Source organism: Canis aureus, chromosome 2 (assembly GCF_053574225.1).
Source record: "Canis aureus isolate CA01 chromosome 2, VMU_Caureus_v.1.0, whole genome shotgun sequence".
NCBI lineage: Eukaryota > Metazoa > Chordata > Mammalia > Carnivora > Canidae > Canis > Canis aureus.
Genome location: NC_135612.1, coordinates 44,572,388 through 44,588,581, shown reverse-complemented (window position 1 = coordinate 44,588,581; position 16,194 = coordinate 44,572,388). Strand labels below are relative to the sequence as shown.

General features: G+C 38.9%; 1 long non-coding RNA gene across 11 annotated transcripts in view; it reads right to left on the bottom strand.

The window, feature by feature from the left end:
* Positions 1–11,478: 11,478 nt before the first annotated feature.
* LOC144297014 (uncharacterized) overlaps positions 11,479–16,194 on the bottom strand; it is a 44,629-nt gene continuing 39,913 nt past the window's right edge. For 10 of the 11 annotated variants that reach the window (XR_013364051.1, XR_013364056.1, XR_013364031.1 and 7 more), the window contains one exon: positions 12,411–14,361. This is a non-coding gene — a long non-coding RNA (uncharacterized LOC144297014). The other variant, XR_013364025.1, reaches the window with a different exon arrangement.

Genomic DNA, 16,194 nt, shown 5'->3' with positions numbered 1-16,194 from the left:
CATGAGGGCAGGGAAAATGTTGCCATGAACTATGACCCCAGTGCCAGTCTATCACAATGCCTGGCACAATTACCAAATATGGGGTAAAGAAATGAGTAATCAAAATGTTATTGAATATTCTGATTTGTGTAACTAGTATGGCTCAGTGGACAAAAGAAATGTCATAGCTATAAATGATTTTTCAGTACTAGAACTGAAATCAGAGAAATCCAGCCTAAGACATTTTCCCAATTTACCTAATAATCAGTTGCTTGGACAAGGCTCATGGATAACTGATACTAGATCAGGGATATGGACTACTTTTCAGGGTAAGATATTCTGTCAAGCAAAGGTCAAGAAGCCGCATCAGATGCAGAGCAAGGAAAGAAACTGGGGTCATTCAACCAGGAACTTAAGAGATTTTATAATTCACGACTGCTATCTTCAGTTCTTTGGGTCAAGGATATATAAATGTCATATAGATGAGAAATTTGTTTTATTTTATGTATCCTCAACAGCTCAGATTTATGCTTAAGCATGCACTCTTAAAGGAGAAAGATCTGGTATAGGAAAAATATTTCCAAGGGTTCCCCATAAGAGAAGGGGCAGAAGTACAGAATGGGTGACCCTTTGTTGAGCTCCCAAATGAGAGGATGCAGGTACTAGTTAGATGCTGGTAGTGACAATGAAAACAGATGCCACTAAGTTAGTAGCTGGGCACACTGATGATTTCGGCTCTACTCTTACAAGAGTGAAGTATGGTAGTAACTATGTCCAGGAAAGGGCAAACCAAACTGACTACTCAAGAAAAAAATTCATTGGAAGTGGCATAAAATTGCCTATACTTCATAGACTAGTTAGCCAGAACCTAGGGATTGTGATACATTATACACAGTCATTTTCTTTGGCCAGGTTTCTACCATCCAAGTTTTGGCTGTTTCTTTTTCTCCTCTCATACCCTTCTACTCTGTTTCTTCCCCTAGCATAATTGATTCAACATATAAAGTTGTTACTGCAGACACACACTGCTAGCTGAATATCTTTCAACTTGGAGAACTGGGAATGAGTCCTAAGGGTCTTGACTGCTGGTCTTGAGCTCTTAGGTTTAAAATCCACTGGGTGTTATACTGCCTCCTTCAAGTGTTAGCTAGAATTCCATTCATGCCATGGTTGTGTATTTTGGTAGTAGGCAGGTATGCTGGAGAATATTCCGTCTACAAAATGTGGAGTGGAAAATAAATGTGTACCATACATTAATTAAATTTCATCTTAACCACTTCACAATCAGGACCACAGTGTAAGTAGGGGCAAAAAATTGGCATCAACAATTCAAATAGCTATAGTGATGTGTGGGAAATAGTAATCTTATGAGAAAGAAAAAGAGTTTGGCTCTTTTTCTTTCCTTTTAAAATGATCCTAGTTCCACTGTTAATTATGAGTTAGTTTCCACATTCTGGACACACATATTTCTGAGTGGCTGTCAGGGATGCTATTGCAATAAATTGTATGCTTAGGTCTCTACTTGGATGTAAAATTTCCATTTCAGAAAAAAATGATACCTCAGACATTGCATTTCAGGGTGATAATTGCACTTCTCAGGTGGTTAAGAAAAAGATGATCTACAAATAATAATTAAAAAGTTGTGCCCCAAGGGAATGGGGATGTCAGATAAGGAACTCAAATATGTGAAATGTTAGACTTACGGCTTGACCTTGTCCCACTGTATTCAGTGTTATAAATTCTAGATACATTTAAGCTTCAATATTTGGAGGTGACAGTTTGAGGGTGCATTAGGTGGAGAAAAGGTAACATTTAAACTAGTGTATTAAACTATCCCTCTGATGACATAGCTTCTCCCCAAATACTTGAAAAGTGTCAGGCGATTAACACCAGTAATTAATCAACTCCAGTTCTCCTCTGTACTTCAGAGGCATGTGATTGGGGGAGGTAAAGAGTAACTTTCCCTTCCCACCCCTGGAATGTGATTAAAAGAGGTTAGGTAAGGATGAGGTTGAAATCCCACAAATGTGTTATACTTTGGTCTACACATAATTTTAGAAGTTTTTATTTATTATTATTATTTTTTAGATTTTATTTTTATTCGAGAGAGAGAGAGAGAGAGAGAGAGAGAGAGGCAGAGACACAGGCAGAGGGAGAAGTAGGCTCCATGCAGGGAGCCTGACATGGGACTCCATCCTGGGTCTCCAGGATCACGCCCTGGGCTGAAGGTGGCGCTAAACCGCTGAGCCACCCGGGCTGCCCTAGAAGTTTTAAGATTAGTTTCTCTCACTTAAAAATCAGAAATTCAAACAAGGAATTTGGATCTCTGAGTCTCTTGGTTTGGCAGGTGAGGGTTGGGGTGGGGATCAAAAGATCTAGCAATACTGAGTCCATTGTCATACATAGCCATCATTAGTCCTGACCACTTTCTTAGAGTAAGTCATGAGTGCTTCAGATTACTGCAGTCTCCACTGACTGTACATTATTCACCTAATTTTGCTGTTCTCCTAGCTCCTGTATGAATTTGAGTTTGTGTCTGAACTTAATTCTGAAGGAAATCTGAGCCCTGCCTGTGTTTCACAGACCTGGACAGAGCTGAAGTTCACAACATGATGACAGAGGGTCTACTGTGTTCTACACACTCTGCTAGGGAGCACAGCAAAGATTAGAAAGATGTGACCCTTCTCTCAAGAAAGTCAGGCTGGCTCAAGGGTCAGATATACAGACAAATAATGATGGAAGCACAGAAGCCGTGCTGCATAGATGCCTATACACAGCATTCTGGGACAAAAGGAACAGTGAGTCCTTGTGCTGGAAAGGGGACATAGCGTCTAAACTGGGTCTTGAAAACCAAACAGATATTTTCTATCTAAAAGGAGGAAGAATGGCATTCCAGGGGAAAAAAAACATCCTAAGCAGAAGCATGGAGGGACCCTAGAGAGAGGTGTATTTGGGGATTGATGGATAGCTCCTTACAGAGAAAGGATGGGAAGATAATGGGAGATGACGCATGGGCCAGGTTATACCACGGAGTTTGGTTTTTAACATTTATAAAATAGAGGGTATCTCGATGACCTCAAGCAGAGAAGGAACCCATCAGGCTTACCTTTAGAAAAGAAGTCTTTTCATAGTTGTTGAAATATAGGTTTCATGAAAGGTGAGCTAAGCTAGTGACATAGAAGAAATCTTGTCTATGGGTTAGTATTAAGGATTATCTTTTTTTAAAGAATTTTTTTAAATTTATTTTTTATTGGTGTTCAATTTGCCAACATATAGAATAACACCCAGTGCTCATCCCATCAGGTGCCCCCCTCAGTGCCCGTCACCCAGTCACCCCCACTCCCCGTCCTCCTCCCCTTCCACCACCCCTAGTTCATTTCCCAGAGTTAGGAGTCTCTCATGTTCTGTCTCCCTTTCTGATATTTCCCACTCATTTTTTCTCCTTTCCCCTTTATTCCCTTTCAGTATTTTTTTATATTCCCCAAATGAATGAGACCATATAATGTTTGTCCTTCTCCGATTGACTTATTTCACTCAACATAATACCCTCCAGATCCATCCACGTCGAAGCAAATGGTGGGTATTTGTCATTTCTAATGGCTGAGGAATATTCCATTGTATACATAAACTACATCTTCTTTATCCATTCATCTTTTGATGGATACCGAGGCTCCTTCCACAGTTTGGCTATTGTGGACATTGCTGCTATAAATATCGGGGTGCAGATGTCCCGGTGTTTCACTGCATCTGTATCTTTGGGGTAAATCCCCAGCAGTGCAATTGCTGGGTCGTAGGGCAGATCTATTTTTAACTCTTTGCGGAACCTCCACACAGTTTTCCAGAGTGGCTGCACCAGTTCACATTCCCACCAACAGTGCAAGAGGGTTCCCCTTTCTCCACATCCTCTCCAACATTTGTGGTTTCCTGCCTTGTTAATTTTCCCCATTCTCACTGGTGTGAGGTGGTATCTCATTGTGGTTTTGATTTGTATTTCCCTGATGGCCAGTGATGTGGAGCATTTTCTCGTGTGCTTGTTGGCCATGTCTATGTCTTCCTCTGTGAGATTTCTGTTCATGTCTTTTGCCCATTTCATGATTGGATTGTTTGTTTCTTTGCTGTTGAGTTTGATCAATTCTTTATAGATCTTGGTAGTAGCCCTTTATCTGATACCTCAACTTTATGGTCAACTAATATTTGACAAAGGACAAAAGACTATCCACTGGAAAAAAAGACAGTCTCTTCAATAAATGGTGCTGGGAAAATTGGACATCCACATGCAGAAGAATGACACTAGACTACTCTCTTGCACTATACACAAAGATAAACTCAAAATGGATGAAAGATCTTAATGTGAGACAAGATTCCATCAAAATCCTAGAGGAGAACACAGGCAACACCCTTTTTGAACTTGGCCACAGTAACTTCTTGCAATATACATCCATGAAGGCAAGAGAAACAAAAGCAAAAATGAACTATTGGGACTTCATCAAGATAAGAAGCTTTTGCACAGCAAAAGAAACAGTCAACAAAACTAAAAGACAACCTACAGAATGGGAGAAGATATTTGCAAATGACGTATCAGTTAAAGATTTTTTTTTTTTGAGAGAGTGCATGAGCAGCAGTGACAGAGGGAGAGAATCTGTGCTGAGTATGGAGTCCTATGTGGGGTTCAGTCTCATGACTGGAGATCACAACCTAAGCTGAAACCAAGAGTCAGATGCTTAATGGACTCTGCCACCCAAGTTCCCCATTCCCTTCCTTCCTTCCTTCCTTCCTTCCTTCCTTCCTTCCTTCCTTCCTTCCTTCCTTCCTTCCTTCCTCCCTCCCTCCCTCTCTCCCTTCCTCCCTCCCTTCCTTTCTTTTCTTTCTTTCTTTCTTTCTTTCTTTCTTTCTTTCTTTCTTTCTTTCTTTCTTTCTTTCTTTCTTTCTTTCTTTCTTTCTTTCTTCTTTCTCTTCAAGTAGGCTCCACATCAAGCATGGAGCTCAATGCAGGACTTAAACCCATGACCCTGAGATCAAGACCTGAGCTTGTGTCAAGAGTCAGATACTTAACCGACTAAGTCACCTGGTGAATATTAAGGCTAATCTTTTTTTTTTTAACTTTTTTTTTCATTTATTTATGATAGTCACAGAGAGAGAGAGAGAGAGAGGCAGAGACATAGGCAGAGGGAGAAGCAGGCTCCATGCACCGGGAGCCCGACGTGGGATTTGATCCCGGGTCTCCAGGATCGCGCACTGGGCCAAAGGTAGGCGCCAAACCGCTGCGCCACCCAGGGATCCCAAGGCTAATCTTAATCCATGAGTATATTGCATATGATTTAGGAGGGTTTGGTTCCATATAGCAGTGGCATGTGTTGTTTTGTTGACTTCCATGGCATCTTGCATGCCATGTTGCATCCATATACAGCCATCCAAGTGTATCAGATGACTGCCAATGATGGCAATTTCACAACATCAGTGCATAGGTACTCTCTTTGCCATCACCATATGCTGCCACTTGAACAATAGGAATAAACAGATTATGTGGAATTCATGTGCTGCTGCCAAGAGAATCAGCTGGGTTCCAAGGAGTCCCTAGGAATATCATTACTGTTACGAGAGCACTCTGAAATTCGGCTGAAGGTGATCATTTCAAATGAAAAATCACACAGATGACAATGGCATGAAGACAAGAGAGCCCTGTCCATTAGTATGGCCATCTTGAGTGGTGGCATCCAGTTGGAGAATAACGTGACTGGGATGGATTGAAGGTGGTGTCATAGCTTCTGCATGATAAAGGAGGACCGACCTACTGGTTAGTCCTGCCAGAGTGACAAACTTGACTGGGTGAGGCAAAGATGAGGGCAGAGCACATATTGTTTGACTCTGCCAGTCTGAGGGCATAGGCAACTGCACTCTGGATGGAGGCAGATGGCAGACAGCACCTGAAAGTGCCCCCAAGCAGTACTGTAATGTTCAAAACCAGGTGCCATATGTATAACTTTCTGAAATGATACAGTACATTGTCATGGTGGATCAAACACCTTCTTAGTTTGTTTTCAACTTCTCTGGCAGGTGCAAAGTTAGGTCATCTGATCCTCTGCTTCTGTACTAATGGTCACAAAGGAAAGAAAACTATAGCTCTGTTTTCTGGCCCATAAACCTGTGTCTACTGCTCCCATAACTTTTGTCAAGCTCTGCTGTTTCTTCATTTGTCATCCCTGCTAGATTGTTGAATCCTCGAGGGTGGCAATTTTACTCTTCATCTCTTTTACCAAAGACCATGTTTCTCGAATTATAGTGCAGTGGGTGTAGTTTTTGTGCCAAAATGTTTAGCAAAGTGGGGATGCTGTCTTATGGGAATATTTTGGAAACAAAGCATTTTAAATTAAAATATTTCGATATATTAAAAGACAGTGTCCTTTTTATTGGCACGCTAAGATGAAACTGACATTTCTAAAATGTTTTAGTTAGGATTAGACTACTTTGGAGTCACCTCTTAGAACTTGCTGGGGCAGGGGAAAACACATTCATGTCTTCTGTTGTTGGAAGCTTGTTCCTACATCTAGAAGCAATCATCAGTTGTTTAGTACTTGCCTGTGGAAAGTTGGGAGGAAGGAGAGAAGAGATTGGTCACACTCAGTGTTTTTCACATAGTCTTCACTACATTATATATGAAACACATCACCAATGTCTGGATGGGCCAGTTGGCCAGTTATCCTCTAATATTAGAAACCCCACCATAATGATGGCAAACTAAGTCCAAATATATTGATTTCAATGTGGTCTGAGTAAGAGCAGTGAGTGGAGAAGTACAAATTTATCTCTTCTGTGGATAAATGAAGCCAGAAGCATGCCTTTAGAGGTCACTTGTCTCCAAATAAAGGGTATCAGGTTCCATTAGATGAAAACCTTGGGGCTCATTATGCACACTTTCTGGCTAAATACAGATGCTCCTCCACCTTCTCACATAATTTAGTTCCTCACTACCAATCTTTCCCTTCTAATGCAGATTTTCCATCTGGTCCCTAGAAGCAACAAATCTCTGGCCACCCACTTACCCCTTATCCTGCTGTCTCCTATGGAGAATAATAGTAGATGGCACTATAAGGTTAAGAAACTGCCCACTGGACACTGTAATTACTAATCTTAATTTCTTTCCAGTGTGAATCCATACTTTAATCCCAGAAGTATATAGATATGGTTGTTGGCTTTTTTTGTTTGTTAACCCACTCATTCAATAAAGATTTATTGAGTAATATTATTTTTTGTTGAAATTTTTTAGGAAGATAGAGAGCACCAGCAGAACAGTCAGAGGAAGAGGGAGAGAAAATCTCAAACTGATTCTGAGCTGAGCATGGAGCCCAATGTGGAGCTTAATGTGGAGTTCGATCCCAGGACCATGAGATCATCCCCTGAGCCCAAAGCAAGGGTCAATTGCTTAACCAACTCTGTTGCTCAGGTGCCCCCTGAGTACTACTATTTTTTAACCAATAGTTACACAAATAGTGTCTAAAGCACAGATGACTCAAGAGTATAAGTAAAAACTATGCATAATTATAAGTGACTATTTCCTCATTTTGCACATCTATTTTTGTATTATTCTGTAAAGAAGGGCTAAGTAACTCCTTATTGGTGTGGGATTCTCTCATTCATCCATTCTCATCTGTGAGGCAGAGCAAGATTGTCACCTATTTTGATGGAAAGGAACCTGAGGTACAGGGAAGGAGAACACCTTTATGTTCTAAATGCCACCAATTTTCTTACAGAGATTTTTGTTTTCTCTCTCTCCTTCCCTCTTATCTGCCTCTTCTTGCTTAGAAGTCAGACTAGACCTAATTATGGCACTTACTGGCCATGTAAAAATAGGAGTAAGACTTACTGGTTTGCTGTGGATATCAAATGAAATGAAGGAACCCATGTGCAAGTTCTCAGATCCATGCTTTCAGAAAGGAGATAGTCAATGAACATCAGGCCTGGTATCTCCCACGGACTTGATCTTGGAGCCTGGGTGAGATAGATGGTCAAGCAAAAGGGGCCAAGTTTCAAGATCTCTATCCTCTATCATGACTTCTCTTTAATGCTTTTATTCCCTTTTTGATCAGCTGTGGACCAGAACCAGTATCATCAACATTATGTGTTTGAAGGAAAACAGTAATCTTCTTTGGCAAATTTAGTCTTTATTCCCTTACCCCCTGATTCCCCTTTGTAATGGCATCAACTCCCTTTTTCTAGTACCCAAGCCATCTTCTGTGTCTTACTCTTTGCCATCCACTACATAAAATCAGAGGACAAATATTGTTAATTCTACCTGTCTTTCCTTCTCTCCATCCCCACTCTCCTAACCATGCACAATTCTTTGTCATTATGGGTTGACTTGGATTATTGCTAAAGCTATCCTGCTGGTCTTATCACTCTTATTCTCCTGGCACAATTTTATCAGGTTAACCTTCTTAAAGCACAGCTCTCCCCGCAGGTTCTCTGATAGTATACCATCGCTCCAGGTTAAGTCCAGTCTTGCTGATGTGGCATTAAAAGCATCCATGCCTTTCCAACCATGTTTCCACACTTGGCCTCCCTTTGTCTCAACCCACTGTGTCTTTTTTCCATATTTTTTGTTTATGCACATGAAGTGCTTACCACTCCACACTTCCCTGGGCATCCTACTAGTCTTCAAAACCACCTGAAATGTTACCCTGTCCTCACAACCTCCCCTGATCCCCACTTCTGTTCATGCTCTCTCTCTCCTCTGAATGTACATCAAGGGGTGCTTAGGAAACATTAGGTAAATGAATAAAAAATGAATTAGTGAGTAAACAAATAAGTGGAAGAATAACTTATCATACATCACAGCCTTTGAATATAATCAACATGGTATCACTCTAGATGTCTCCTGCTGGAAAAACAAAATATCAAACAATTCAGGAAAGACAGGAGAAAATCAACATTCAGTAACCACAGCAACACCAATAATGAAATCCATTTTCCTGACATTTGCTCCTTTAGAATTATGTTTTTAATGACAGGATATTCATTCATGAAATTATTTCCTTTATGTCAAGATTTTATTCTGTTCCATCAATCTGTATATATGTCTTTACACAATACCACACTATCTTGATTGCTCTGGCTTTGTGGTATAATTTTAGCTCAGGTGATTTGATTTGTTCATCTTTTTCAAAATTATTTAAGTTCTCTAAAGTGTTATGTTTATTTTAATTTCTAATACCCAAAGACATTATGCTTTTAGAAGATAAGAATGATGGGTTAGTAGACTCAGCTAACTATTAGCAAAACAGCCCTGGAAAGAGCTTTTAAATTCACGGATTTGTTGGCAAAAGTGATTTTTTCAATAGTATGCATATACTGCATGTGTGAATGTACATGTACATTGCATACATGAATGTATATATTGCATTCATTAATGTACGTGTATATTGTATGCATGTATATATTGTATGTATGTATTACTTTAAAAAAATGAATTCTCCACCTCTTGGTAAATCAGTGGTGGATGGTACTCAGGATTCTGTGCAGTGCCTGTTTTGTCCCCACCCAGGCTCTCTGTGAGCTGGCCCCCATCACTGCTGGTAGGTAACTATGTGATATATAACTTGCAAGCAGCCCTGCTGTTTGTTACTGGCCATTAATCTCCCTGGTGCCTTTCTTCCATTCAGACTAAGCCTTTATGTTCTAAATCCAGCTATTCTAACGCTCCCCACTTGTGCTGTGTAGAAAAGACTCAGACTGGCAGATTATCGCAGGGCAGTTAAGCATGTAATTGCTCAAATGAGTTAAAATCCCTTCAAATATCTGTCTTTGTACCTCATCACACCACTTCACGGACTCAAATATTTGACAATTGATGAAGATAAACTAAAGGGGCCTTCATTAGCTACCAACCACCGTGACAAGCTTCTTTCAGCGAAAGGCTGGTAAATTTTGGAACTTATTATCTACTTAAAAACTGCAGGAAAGCAGAAAAATACTTCAGTGAACTTTAGAATAGAGAAAGCTAGAAGCTTTGCATGGAAGCAGGGGTCAGAGAAAAAAACTGGTTGGCTAATCTGAGGCTGCACTTGTTAAAAATGTGGGGTAAGACAGGCAGATGCACTTATCCAATAAAGGAAGGGAAATATTATCAGATTCTCCCGGCACCATCCTTAATGACCGTGTGTTAAATTTAGAGGTAATTACAGAAATGGCGAGAGGGTGGCAGAAATCCAGTGCTGTGCAGAGGCTGATCTTAGTGTGGGGTTGCCTAGCTGCCAGGAGCCACAGCCCCCTGCTCCAGGATAAAGTCAGGTGCTGTGCTGAGCGAGTGTCTGGGGAAATGCATGGAACTTTGCTCTGGCATAAACCCCAGCAAATCCTCTGACTTTCAGGGACCTCACTGCTCTGTATTAAGCTGTTCAGATCTGATGCCAAGGAAAACAGGTGCTAACATGACCAATGTGCATCAGAGTAGAGTAGATGCCGGGCTGAGAATGTGATGGTCTTGAATCTTACCACCACGAGATGTCAGGCAATTATAGTTTCAGTCGCCTTATGTACAAAATGGGCCTACTAATTCATGCTGTATATGATTTTTCCATGAAGATTAAACCAGAAGAGTGCTTGGTACAAATGTTATTATTACTTTGTAAAATGGGGGCGGTTCAAATTCAGAGTGCACGAGAACCTGCAAACTGCATCCTTGCATAACAAAAATAATTGAAAAAAAAAAAACACACCAAACAATAAACATGGAAAAATGGTAGAAGGAACCTTATGAATTACATTTTATTTTTTGGGATTGGTTTCCATAAGCTTAATGTGGTGAGGCTGTTCTGATTGCTGTACGGAACAAACACTGTTGGTTTCCAAACAGTGTCTGGAGCACAGACTTACCCAAGCCAACGCTTGTCTACTGTGGGCCTGGCCAGACATTACTCTCCTGTCTGGTTAAATAGCATGACTAGTTAAACAACAGTGGTGAATGGACATCTTTGAATAAAGTCTTGACTTCTTGGGAGTTTTAAGGTGTTATTTTTTAATATGATGTTGGCTTTTGTTTAGACCTAATAGATCTAATTAAACACTCCAAAGAGAATGACATTAAAACAGGATTAACTTTTATAGATTATACAGTCTGTCTTTTCAATGTCACTATCATTTATCTGTTGCCACACATACACAGTTGCATGCATATATACATTAGGACTCCACAAAATTCAGCTGTGGTTCTAATCTTCTACCCTAAATTGATGATTTGATTTTGCTTTGAGTTTGGGGGGAAGGCTGAAGACTTTGAAATGGTCCTTTTTGACCTCAGTGTGTAATTGCTGATCAAATGATCACGTAGATTATTATCACATCTATTAAATTTATGTAATAGTGTAATACATTGTAACTAATACAAACAAGGTGTATTTTTTTAGTATACTGTGATATATTAATATTCACTTTTTGTAAAGATGTGTTCTGCATGCAGATATTTTAAACATTTTATATTTTATGTATTTTATATTTAATATGTTGAAGTGCTATTAGTCAAGTATAGAATAGTATAAATGATGCAACAATAGTTGTGAAACTTATTACTTTTGTGTGCAAAAGACTTATTAAAAGTTTGCCAATTATTAAAAAAATAAATGGTGGACATAAATATGAAGATTAGATAAGTAGATTAGAACATTGGGGAGTCAACTGTTGTTTATATTTTATTAAAAATACGAAAGAAATAAGAATAGGGATAAGATCATGTCATAAACTTCATAGAATTCTTTGGGGCTAGTATCCGTAATGATTAAACACATCCTTTAGGAACTGTACCTATCTTTGACTATTTAATTCCACTTATCCCTACTCCTCCAAAATTGTCATATCTTGTGAGGATGAATTTAAAGAACATCAAAATTTCTCAGGAAATAAAAATTTCAAAAGCGCATACAATCACATTCACAATAAATCATCATTTCAGACAAAGATTGTAGGGTGTAAAAAAATTTAGAGAAATCAAGCTACTGCCCCAGGTACCTCTAATGAGCTCAAGTAAAGAGCCCTTCCAGTGTTGCAGATGTACAGTGTAGTGACTTGTATGATCTGGTTGCCCGCAGTCCTAAAAAATGACTGTTCAGAGGGTTGATGGAAGGAGGCAGGTGGGATGGTGGTAGAGTGGACTATATGGAAGAGGAGCATCAAGGCGGGGGCAGTTGCTATGTTGCATGTTAGTGATGGATCGCAATTCTTTTTTATACTTTTTTTTTTTTTAAGATTTTATTTTATTCACTCATGAGAGATACAGAGCGAGAGAGAGAGGCAGAGACACAGGCAGAGAGAGAAGCAGGCTCTGTGCAGGGAGCCCAACATGGGACTCGATCTCGGGTCTCCAGGATCTCGCTCTGGGCTGCAGGCGGCACTAAACCGCTGCGCCGCCGGGGCTGCCCTGGATCACAATTCTAATCCTGAAAGTAATATGACACTGTATGTTAACCAGAAATGAAATAAATTTGAAAAAAAAAAAAGACAGTTCTTACATAATTGAAGTTTGACTTTAATAGTTTTTAATAACAGAATTGAAACAAAACATTTTAAGATAAATTTTTGTCATTCTGTAATCTGAAGGTGTATTCTCTGTTCATGATGTGTGGCATCACTCTACTTATGTTAGTCTAGTATAGACATGATGCCATCATGCATTATATACTTGTTCCTTTTCTACCAGGTTTTATTTAAATCATGAAGGGCTCTGAATTTTTAAGTTGATTTTTGGGGCATTTATTTAGGCTTTTATATCGTTCTTTTCCTTTCATCTCTTTTTTTTTTTTTAGAGGGAGAGAGAGAGTCTGTGGTAGTGGGGTAGGGGAGAGGCAGAGGGAGGGGGGAGAAAGAACCTTAAGCAGACTCCATGCTCAGTGCAGAGCCTGAATTGGTGATGCGGGGCTCAATCTCAGGACCTGGAGATAATGACCTCAGCAGAGATCAAGGGTCAGATGCTTAACTGACTGAGCCACCTAGGCGCTCCTATTCTTTGATCTCTTAATGTACCCCTAAGGTTTGCACACAGACTTAATTGCTAGAGGTTATTTTAAGATTGTCATATTTAAAAATTATTTTATCATCATTATTTGGGAAATTGGTCTTTGCTTTTCTGCTTCTAGCTTATCTATTACTTCAGTCAAGGCTATTTTAGATTCGCAAAATGCTTTTGAGCACTTTTTCCAGGTCTGGAAGATTATGTAAAATCTCATCATTCTTAGGTTTGTTACTGTTATACTGGAAGATTGTTCATGACTCTGGCCAAGGCTCTTCTGCTTACTTGGTTCCTTCCAGGCATGTTGCCTTTCCAGGCACCCATCTTTTCTGGTCCACCTCCTATGCCCCACACTGCTCTCATTATGTTGTTCTTGGTTCTGTGGACACTTGTGCCTTTCATGTTATTTCCTGTGTCTGGGAAGACCTTTATTTCAGTGTCCACCTATTACAATTCTATGTACTCTTTGATATCCAATGCAAATATTCCCTACCTTAGGAAGGTCTTATATTCCTGGTCTTTTGGGAGAAGCAGGGAGAAAAAACTGAAATAGGTGCTCTTCTTATACCACCATCCCACTTCTAGTGAGATGTGTTCTTAATAGCTTCGAGTGACATGGTAGTAGAAACTGCAGGCTATGTCAGCATTTTGCACATCTGAAACTTATAAGCCACAAACACAAAAGAGGAGCTGGGTCTTTATCAACATGATAACCACACAAGAGCAAGGTCAGTGTCTATTTGGTTTATTGTTATATCCCCTGGACATGGAACAAAGTAGTCACTCGGGCAATATTTGTTTTATGAAAGAAAAGATGTGAAATACACTGATAAATGAATTATTCAAAGAGTTGGCATAGGTCTAAGCAGCCTTTCAGTATGTAGTAAGATTAGAGATAAAGCTTATGGATATTATAGTGCACTAGCAAGCACATGCATGCACACATTTTACTATTTCTATTATGTATAACAATATAAATTGTTCTTTGGAATATACCAAAATATAGGCATGAGATTATTCTTTGAATTAGATGTGTTTATAATCTAAACACAAATATATTACTTATATGACTAAAAACTATTAAAGTAAAAACCTTCTAAATCATTATAAAATGTAAAAGGAAACAGAAAAATATGCATGATTATCTGATCATAAGTCAGGAATAAATCTTCAAGCATAAAAGTTGAAGAAGCCATAGTTTGACTACATTTAAAAGTATAAATTTCTTGTGGGGCTTGGGTGGCTCTGTTGGTTAAGTGTCTACCTTTGGCTCAGGTCATGATCCTAGGGGCTTGGGATTGAGCCCTGCATTGGGCTGTCTGCTCTGAAGAGTCTGCTTCTCTCTTTCTTTCTGCCCCTGTTCATGTGATCTCTCCCTCACTCATTCTCTGTTTCAAAAAATAAAATCTTTTAAAAAAAGCATAAATTTCTCTGAATTTACATACATATATAATATACAGATATTTATAAATATGCATTTATTTATATACAGACATATGTATATACACTCACATGAATGAAGTTAAAGATAAATTTAAATAATAAAGATTGGGGTGCCTGGGTGGCTCAGTGGTTGAGCACCTGCTTTTGGCTGGGGTTGTGATCCCAGGGTCTTGGGATCGAGTCCCACATTGGGCTCCACGCAGGAAGCCTGCTCTTCTGCCTAGGTCTCTGCCTCTTTCTCCATGTCTATTGTGAATGAATGATTAAAATCTTTTAAAAAATAATAAAGATTATTTGCAATAAATACTATTTCTTTTTTTTTTAAAGAATTTTCTTTTTTTTTAAATTTTTATTTATTTATGATAGTCACAGAGAGAGAGAGAGAGGCAGAGACACAGGCAGAGAGAGAAGCAGGCTCCATGCACCGGGAGCCCGATGTGGGATTCGATCCCGGGTCTCGAGGATCGTGCCCTGGGCCAAAGGCAGGCGCCAAACCGCTGCGCCACCCAGGGATCCCAATAAATACTATTTCTACCTATATCTATCTCTCATCATAAACCATGGATGCCATAAGGAAATTATACAAATTTTTCAATTGCTAAATGAAAAGAATTGTTGACCTAAAATCCTCCACCCAGCAAAAATATTCTTCACCAATGAAAGGGAAATCAGGACATTCTCAAATGAAGAAAAAGCAGTAAAACTTGTCTCCAGCAGACTTACTCTAAAACAGAGGCTTGAGGCTAAAGTAGTTTCTATATACACAAATGAATTGATGAAGACTAGCAACATCAGGTAGGAAAAAAATAACATGGTAAACAAAAATATGGGTAAATGCAATAGACTTTCATTTTCTTTGTTAGTTTTCTAAATTATGTTTACAGCTAAAGTAAGAATGGTAACACTCTTTGATGTGGCTCTAAATGTGTATAGAGGAGTTAAGACAACTACCCTTTAAGCAAGAAGGATAAAGAGACATAAAGGGAGATAAAATTTCTGTACTTTGCTCAAACTGGAGAAATGAGAATGCCAGTAGACAGTAATGCTATGTACATATAACAAAATGCCCACAGAAATTACTAAAATAGCTGTATGAAGTGATACAGGAAGGCAGAGAAAATAAAATAGAGAAACAAAACAACAGGATATACTTAAGGCCTGACATCAATGATTACATTATATGTAAAGTATATAAATTAAAGGACATTGTCAGAATGGATTAAAAAAATGACTCAACTATATGCTTCTGCAAGAAGCTACCTTCAAGTATTATGATATTGACAGGCTAAATCAAAAGGATAGAAACATATATATGTATATGTGTTGATAAAAGGGTCAATCCACCAACAGGACACAGCAACCCTAAATGTATGTACCCAGCAAAAGATGAAGATGTGTGAAAAACAGAGAATTGAATGGAGAAATAGGGAAATCCACAATTGTAGTTGGAGACTTCAATGTCTCTCTCAACAATTAATACCACAACTATACAGGTAATCATGAGAATATAGAAAAACTCAGTAATACCATCAACCATCAGAATCTCATTCCTGTTCCACCCAACAACACAAGATTACATTTTCTTTTCACATACGCATGGAATATATATACCAAGACAGATCATATCTTATTCCATTAAAGAAACCATACTTATTTTATGAGAAATGAAATCATATAGTTAGCATGGTGGAATCAAACTAGCCAAGAAATAGAAAATAAACAATATTCTTAAAACACTTGTCAATAACACCTACCTAAAAAAACAAAAACAATAACTT